This window comes from Podarcis liolepis (genome assembly GCF_965112155.1).
Source record: "Podarcis liolepis genome assembly, chromosome: 2".
NCBI lineage: Eukaryota > Metazoa > Chordata > Lepidosauria > Squamata > Lacertidae > Podarcis > Podarcis liolepis.
The window spans coordinates 24,112,805-24,121,780 of NC_139555.1; the positions used below are offsets into that span (position 1 = coordinate 24,112,805).

The 8,976-nt window shown below is 45.8% G+C and overlaps 1 long non-coding RNA gene across 7 annotated transcripts in view; it reads right to left on the reverse strand.

Moving 5' to 3' along the window:
- Positions 1–8,362, reverse strand: part of LOC310700670 — a 72,957-nt gene extending 64,595 nt beyond the window's left edge. For all 7 annotated transcript variants that reach the window (XR_014522686.1, XR_014522687.1, XR_014522688.1 and 4 more), the window contains exon 1: positions 8,225–8,362. This is a non-coding gene — a long non-coding RNA (uncharacterized lncRNA). The remainder of the gene's footprint in view (positions 1–8,224) is intronic.
- Between the last annotated feature and the right edge of the window lie 614 nt (positions 8,363–8,976).

Sequence of the window (8,976 nt, forward strand, 5' to 3'; positions counted from 1 at the left end):
AAACGAAAAATCTTCCACAGAAAAATAAATCACTAGAAAATTTCCCTTGCAGCCCCTCTTCATGCTCTATGCCTTTCTTTAGTGCTGCTTCGTATGAATGCTGCTGCTGCTGCTGCTGCTGCTAATAATAATAATAATAATAATAATAATAATAATAATAATAATATTTTACCCCAGCCCTTTTCCCTGAGAGGGACTCAAGGCAGCTTACAGATAAAATAAGAACAGCTAAAAACATAGGAAGAGGAATGAAATAAAAATACAGGTAAACATTATTCCTATATGCCGATCATCTCTATGTAGGAGAAAATGTGTGACGTCATTCATGAGAAGCTGGGCAAGGGTTTAGATTACCCAAAGGTCATGGACCAAGCAGCCCCTGCCCTATTGGGTTGTGGTGAAAAACTCTTGTGCTGTACTTCAAATGTGATAAAGAGTAGACTTCCCTCCCTAGACCCCTGCAGACATTTCCTGCATGCGAGAGTCTCCTCCAATTCGCCCAGGCTGTGCTAACATGCTGTGTGTGACTTTGAAAGCATCCCCTGCTTCCCACCCCCACAATCTTTGTTACCTGGCCTATTGTGGGCCTGGCAGGGCCAATGGAAGAGTGGTCTGATTCGAAGTCCAAGTGCCAACCAAGTTTAAACTCTCCAGCTCCCCACCAGGAGGCAATTATTGCCTCGGTCGCTTCCTTTGTTCTTGGTCTGCCATGAACTGCGATCAAATTAAACGGGCCCTTGCCAATGGCTCCTGCTCATTTGCAATAGAAACCTCCTCACACAAATGGCACCGGGGACGGGTCCTCTTCTCCCTGAATGGGCAAAGCTATGTGTCCAGTCCTCTTTTCATTCTCGCCTACCATGTTTCCCATGCCACGGAATTTCTCCATGTTTTCCCTCATGATCGTCGAAGGAGGAGCAATTCCAGAAATGTTGCTTGTCCAGGAATTGTGCTTCGGCTGGTCATTTATTTGTTATCATTTGCTAAAACTCCCACTGGAGCTACATGGCAGAGACAATTGAATCATCCTGGTGAATTAAAGCAGACAGAATTTTAATCATTTTTTTTAAAAAAAAATGTATAAAGGAAATTGATTTTATTCCTAGGAGGGGATTCTGTGTGGTCTCGTACTACTTGCTTCTCTGGCTGAAACCCCAGACCTAGGATGAACTAATTAATTGAGTTTACTCCACACAATGCCTGGCAAAGGCCCTCTGTAGAAGCTTTCAGGGAAATGAGTAGAAATGCTGCCGAAACAGTTGTTTACAATGTCGTGAGGTAGCTTGGAATGATGGAGGGGCTGTGCATGCTGTTGCTTTCAAGCGGCACAATCTATAAATCACTGGCAGGCACAATACGCCAAAGGCTAGGTTGACTGCCTTGAAGTCAGCTGTGGCGATCTGGTGCTGTGGATTGGCTGCAGTGGCCAAGGAGCTCGCAGTTTTGTTTGCCGCAGTTTCTGCTCTTCCACAATGGATAGCTCTCCCCCTTTATTTGCGACAGGGGTGGGGAACCTTTTCCCACCCAACAGTTGCATTCCTCCATGGGTCGCACGCCAGTGGAAGGTAGGGCAAGAAACAAAACTGGATGAATAGCCATGAATGCTATTTCTACACACAGCTACAGTGGTGCCTTGCAAGACGAAAATAATCCGTTCCGCGAGTCTCTTCGTCTAGCGGTTTTTTCGTTTTGCGAAGCAACCCTATTAGCGGTTTAGCGGATTAGCGGATTAGCGCTATTAGCGGTTTAGCGGCTATTAAAGGCTTAGTGGCTTAGCGGCTAAAAGGCTATTAGCGGCTTAGAAAAAGGGGGGGAGCGAAAAAAATCGCAAGACTCGCAAGACGTTTTCGTCTTGCGAAGCAAGCCCATAGGGAAATTCGTCTTGCGAAGCGCATCGAAAAACGGAAAACCCTTTCGTCTAGCGGGTTTTTCGTCTTGCGAGGCATTCGTCTTGCGAGGCACCACTGTATTTCTGTTGTTGATGTTTAGTCGTTTAGTCGTGTCCGACTCTTTGTGACCCCATGGACCAGAGCACGCCAGGCACTCCTGTCTTTCACTGCCTCCTGCAGTTTGTTCAAACTCATGCTCGTCCTCTGTCGTCCCCTTCTCCTTGTGCCCTCAATCTTTCCCAACATCAGGGTCTTTTCCAGGGAGTCTTCTCTTCTCATGAGGTGGCCAAAGTATTGGAGCCTCAGCTTCAGCATCTGTCCTTCCAGTGAGCACTCAGGGCTGATTTCCTTAAGAATTGATAGATTTGATCTTCTTGCAGTCCATGGGACTCTCAAGAGTCTCCTCCAGCACCATAATTCAAAAGCATCAATTATTCGGCGATCAGCCTTCTTTATGGTCCAGCTCACACTTCCATACATCACTACTGGGAAAACCATAGCTTTAACTATACAGACCTTTGTTGGCAAGGTGATGTCTCTGCTTTTTAAGACACACATGCAAACACACAGGGTTGTTGGCATCCATCTGTCTCAAGAGACAATGGAGTGTGCCTCTGGAGGTGAGGTCAAACTGCTGCATTAGCAGCACCAAAGTGAGCGCTCCGGGGCACAAACCAGGGCAGTGAATATGGAGGTCCTGGGCTGCCCAGACAACAGGACCCCCCCCCCGGTCCTTCTCGGCGTCACTGACGCGGTCCAAAGGAAAGCAGAAAAATATGTTTGGCACCAACATGGCTGCAGGAGTTGCTGGAAAGAGGTGTACAAGGCACCATCCAACTGCCTAGGGACTCCACTCTGGATTTCTGTAAGGGTTTACTCTTTAGCCTTTTATTCTCCAGAAGATATCCCACAAGCCAGCGGAGATTTAGGGTCAGAGTTTTCCTAGATGGGCTGCCTTCCCACTTTGATGAACACCATCTGCCCCTCACTACAGCATGTGCAGAAACAGCCTTCTTGACCTTTCAGCCCACTTGAGCCCCAATTGAATCTTGTCTACTCAATCCACAGAAGGGAGCAGGTTAGAGCTCTGTACAGTGGGGACCAAAGGTGGACAAAGTACCCAAGAAGGCGTCCCCCACCAGAGGTACTACCCCTCCACTAACACTACACACACCCATCCAGGGAAGCACATTCCAGCTGGTGCTTTAACGTAGAATTGGTTCACATTTGCAAGATGTGATTTTTTATTTTGTTTATTAGATGTAAATACTGCCCTTCATCCTAAGATATCAGGGCGGCTCACAGAATAAAATACAGGACAAAAACAACAACAAAACAGCAAAACTACAACTCCCCCCCCCTTCCCACAGACACATTTAAAATAAGGTTACCAGATTTTTTTCAATGAATCCGGGGACACTTTTCAACTTCAATGGATTTTGTATGGGGACTGATTTGTAAATCCGGTGACTGTCCCTGGGAAACGGGGACGTCTGGTAACCTTAATTTAAAAGGCTGTAGAATATTAATCAGCCCAAAGCCTGGTTGAAGAGGAAATATAGATGATGTGAAAGACCTAAGCCTGGAGGGCTGCTGCCAGTCAGAGTCAACAGTAATGGGCTAGATGGACCGGATATATAGAAGGCAGTTTTCCCATGGACTCTACACAATTGTGCATTGCCTTTAAGGAATTAGTTTCATGATACTTCTACTGTTGCTTTTAAAATTATTATTATTATTATTGTAAGCCTTTTTGAGAGCCCCTGTGGCCACAAAGCAACCATTACATTTAAATATAAATAAACAAACTTGCCCAAGCTTAAGTGTGACCTCAAACATGCAAGCCCTCTCCTCTTTGCGCTGCCTGGATCCTATCCAAGGGGCCCTTTCATTCCTCCCCTCTAATTTAGTTTACTAGCAAAACGCTGCAGAGAGATTACTTTTTTAAAAAAGAAAATATCCCTTCCATGCCTGCAGAGCTTAGAAGGAGCTGCCCCAGTAACCCGGTTCTTCCAAATCTCACCATTTGTCTTCCCTCAAAAGCGGGACCTGGAATTCCTGGCTACCTTGGAGCCTGTGGTCATGAGGACACTGCAGACAGGATTACAGAGGGGGCTTTTCTTTCTCTAGGCCGGGGCTGGGGGTTTGTCTGCATTTCTCTTCTGACATCTCATCTCCAAGGAAGCTCTCTCTCCCCCCCCCCCCACCGCCCACACCCCCACCAGCGTGCCCAGTCTTCACTTTCTAAGAAGGATGCTACCCACTGAGCTATTCAAAGCAGTTAAATGAGAAAAGGGGGTTAATAAAGCACATGTTGCGGGTGGGGTGGGGGGGTGTAGAGAAAAGAAAAGATTAGAAGGGCTGATGTTTTGGCTATGGGGCCTTCTTTTGACCATGAAGTGGGGGGGGGGGGAGAGAACAAGATTATTGTTCGCACGCACACACGCATACACACTCCTTTCCCACTACCCAAAGGACTTCATAGCCAGAATCCCACCACTAATTCAATTGTCCCTCACTAACAAGTTTTATCAACATAGTTCTGCAATTCTATGATCCCTCTCCTCCACCTCACCCTGCCAGCCATCTCTGCATTCTGACACCTCTATTATTATTATTATTATTATTATTATTATTATTATTATTATTACTATTTTCAGTTTCAGATAACAAGGTACCTATTCGTTACAGCCCCCTCGCAACCTGTAGGCTGTGATCCTAAACCACCTTTACATGTGCAAAGACACATAACATGGAGAATCTCTTCCCTCGAGGAAGACCTGAGGTGGTGGAAGGTAGACCACAAGGCTTCCACGAAAACGGGGAGACGGGCGATTCGAAGTAATGGAGAAGTCTAGTGAAACATCAGTTGACACCATCTCACACTCTATTTCTAATATTCAGGGATGAGGGCTCACAGTTAACAGAGCCAAATCAGCAATGCCCACCCACAAGGAAGGAGGTCTTGACAAACCTGGGGTAGTTTGCAGAAGTAAAGGGGAATTAGAGGAGGAAGGACCCGAAAATGTCCCCATGATGGCTAAGCATGCTCAGTGTCCGTTAATGCCAACTTGACTGTTGGAGAGGGAGGTTAAAAACTGGGGCGGAGGAGATGGAACGGAGTGTCTAGAAAATGAGAAGCAATATAAATATAAATGGGGTAGACAGATCCCTCTCATTGTCAGGATAGGGCGCTTCGTAGTTCACACTAAGAAGCTGTTTTTAAATATCCCCAGGAAAAGATGTCAATAACTGCCCACAGAAATCAGGGGAGGGGGCCTTAATATTGCTGGGCTAGGACACCAGTGCATCCACACACAAACCCCAACAGAGAGTTCCTGCTCTTCTAAGTTCTTATTTAGTGTGGTTATTACAAAACAACCCTGCCAATGGAATTCCAAAGTGAATTATCCCCAAGTACAGCAAGACCTGCTACAGCCCTACAGTGTAGACAAGGCTTTATGTGATTTCTGTGCTGTTCAGAGGTATTAGGACTCTGTTTCAGGTTGGATGTTAGGCAGAAATACAGAGGGTGTTATCCATTGCTTCTATCCCCACACTGCAAGTTGAACTTAGGCAGCAGGATACAACATCCCTGCAGTGCGGTTCACTGTAATATACCCTACTGCAAGCGGGAGGGCTGTGATGAGTAACTTACAATGTCCCCATTAGCATTGCAGACTTATTTAAATTGCGCCCCCCCATCTCCTCTCAGCTAAATCAAGTACTTAATTGACTTGCATACACAGCTCTCTTTTTTTTAAGCTATCTTTAAGAATTGCACATGAAGTAAAAAACAGAACCACATTAGAGCAGGGAAAAGTCACATCCAGTTTAGGCTTCATCTGCAGCTAACTTTTTTTTAGATTGTATCAGGGCCGGATTTAGGTTTGATGAGGCCCTAAGCTACTGAAGGTAATGGGGCCCTTTATATGTCCAGCTGTCCTTTGTCAACAACAAATTGCAACTGCTTTTTGTGTTGAATATATGCCAGTGATATTTTAGGGAGCAGGCTAGCCCATTACTTACATCATAGGAGCCTACACAACACAACACAAACCACTGTTGCTGTATGTAGGTTTTATTTTATTTTATCTTATATTTTGGAAATGTACATCCAGGTGTTTTTTTCTTTAATTTTTTTGGGGGGCCCCAAGAGAATGGAGCCCTAAGCTATATTGTTTCGCTTATATGTAAATCTGGCACGGGATTGTATCCATCAGTTTTAGGGGAACTGATAAAATACAAAACGTTGCTTCCAAGGATGGCCAAACTTGACCCTCCAGCTGTTTTGGGACTACAACTCCCATCATCCCTAGCTAACAGGACCAGTGGTCAGGAATGATGGGAATTGTAGTCTCAAAACAACTGGAAGGCCAAGTTTGGCCATGCCTGTCTGATAATGGTTAAAAACTAAGGAAAAAATGCTACATGCTGTGATGATTGTGTGATGCTGGAATCCCTCCCAAAACTAAGAGTCTTGTGCCACCTAAAAAACTAACAATTTCTTATGGCATCAGTTTACATGTATCACAGTTCGCTTCATCAGATGCCAATTGTTTCCTGCTTGGCAGGGGGTTGGACTCGATGGCCCTTGTGGTCTCTTCCAACTCTATGATTCTATGAGTTAGGTATGTATGTAAGGGAGGGACACCAGGGGGAATAAAATGCAAAAAAGGATAGGCAGTGACAATTAGAGAGACAATTATGTGACCAATTAACAAGGCAGCACTGGTGAAAACTGCAAACGCCCTACAACTTCTACCCGGAACACACCACAAAATTCATTGTACATACAGCCCAAGATGCAACCACATCTGTTCAGACTAATTGGGCAAGAGGCCAGCAACTTAAGGATTCACAGCAAACATTGGTAATCGACGCATTTAGTATGATGAAAATCAGCTCATCTCGATTCAAGCAACAGATAACAGAACCGAATTGCCTAATAAATTGCAATTCAGGGTTTCACAATGGAGTTTCTCTTTGATGTCCCTTTGTTTGAAAGAAGTGCAACTCAAGGTCAGTTGCAGAGCGTTCTGGTAGCCTGAAATAAGTTTCTGGACTTTGCCATAGTTGATATCAGATTTGTGCCGATTTATTCATCTTGCATCGATTGATCTGCTTGCCATGTGTAAAATGCTGGCAGCCGATGACACACAGCACTTTGGAAGACGAGTAGTGAATTAACTGTGACGGTATGCCTGGCATTGCTAGGTTCTGCAGTAGTGTTGCTACTGGTTGGATATGGGGACAAATCTGGCCTCTTGATTTGTGTCTGTGCCTTTTGCTGCTGATTTAGGTCGGAGGAACAGTCTGTAAGCAAGTACAGTGGTACCTCGGGTTAAGTACTTAATTCGTTCTGGAGGTCCGTTCTTAACCTGAAACTGTTCTTAACCTGAGGTACCACTTTAGCTAATGGGGCCTCCCGCTGCCACTGCGCCACCAGAGCACGTTTTCTGTTCTCATCCTGAAGCAAAGTTCTTAACCTGAAGCACTATTTCTGGGTTAGTGGAGTCTATAACCTGAAGCGTATGATGTAAACCGAGGTACCACTGTACCGGCCTGCCACCCCAAGGCCTATGAAAGGGCACTGTCATTATCCAGGACTGTCTATAGATAAATGACGCCTCTTTCGCCCTTGCAGCTTGGAGCAGCCCAAATGGGCCCACCTCTCTGACTTTCTCAATTCCCTCTTTAAAACGAAAAATGCCCCTATTGGGAATGACGGTTCTCAGAGTCTCTTGAAGGACAGCATTGGATGTCAGGGTAGCATCTCCTCCTGGAAAAATGTGGGCATTTGCTTCTCCTGGAGTGTCCTGCCAGGGCCAGCTCAACCAAGAGGCAAGCTGAGGCAAACGCCTCAGGCGGCAGGATTCACCGGGGAGAAGATCCCCAATGTTGATCTTTCTTTTCCATCTTGTTACTGATATAGACCTTCCCTTGCCCCTTCTTCTTTGGTGAGGAGGGGGATGCCATTTTGGGGTCCTCCTCAGGTGCCAAAAAGGGCCCTATTGTGAAATGGTGGCCTGGGGAGAGGGGTGTGTTGTGAGGAGAATTTTGAGGGCCAAGTAGAGGGGTTTTGAGAGCCCATGTGGCCCCCGGGCCTGAGGTTCCTCGCCCCTGTGTTATAAGCCTAATGTAGGATATTTTTCCTCACTCACTCTCTTGGCACTTTCTTTTAAATACAAAAAAGAACAGGGGAGGGGAAATGTCAGGCCTCACACGGAAAAGGTGTGCCATGAGGGACTGCTGCTAAGGCCGAATAAGAGTAGGCCGCTGGTGTGTAATGGGGAAAACCTTGCCTCAGAGAAAACACATTCATCTCCATTTACCTGTAATTCCCAGCAGCTGTCCTTTTCAGCCAGCCACTGCCTTTTGAAATGGGAGCAATTTGGCGCTGACCTTCAGGGAAGTGTTAGCCGTGCACCATGTTGAAAGACGAGGAAGGGAAGTAGAATTAGGAAACTGGGTTGTTTGGGAGGCCTCAGCCCTCAAATAGTTTTTTTATCCCCCCAGGTTCTTCCAGTAAAGGACCAACAGAGATTCTGCCGCTTTGTTTACCTTGGGACATGCCAGGTAATCTCCTCAAAGTCACTCATAATCTTGAGCAATATTCAGCTGCTAGAGGGCTAGACCTTGAGATAGAAACCCCTTTTAAAGAAAGGAAGGTGTTAGAATAATGGTTGGGAAGCTGAATGCTGTGTTTGTTCACGGGGTAGGCAAGTGAGGGGGGGAGTTGTAAATGAAATTCACCCCTGAAAATGTGTGTGTGTGTGTGTGTGTGTGTGTGTGTGTGTGAGAGAGAGAGAGAGAGAGAGAGAGAGAGAGAGAGAGAGAGAGAGAGAGAGAAAAGAGAGAGAGAGAGAGAGAGAGAGAGAGAGAGAGAGAGAGAGATCAAAGTTTTGCAGCTGATCTCATGAGGCTCAGCTTCCTGGGGAAAAGGGGATTGCTAATACTATGGCAGCTTTGTGACATGGGAAGTTTTGCTCTTGTGGTTGGAAATATTGTCAGGGTAGAGAAGGGGAGGACACACCAGATGTTGTCCCACCAAGACAAAGAGAATAACGGAGAATCAAAAGTGAGA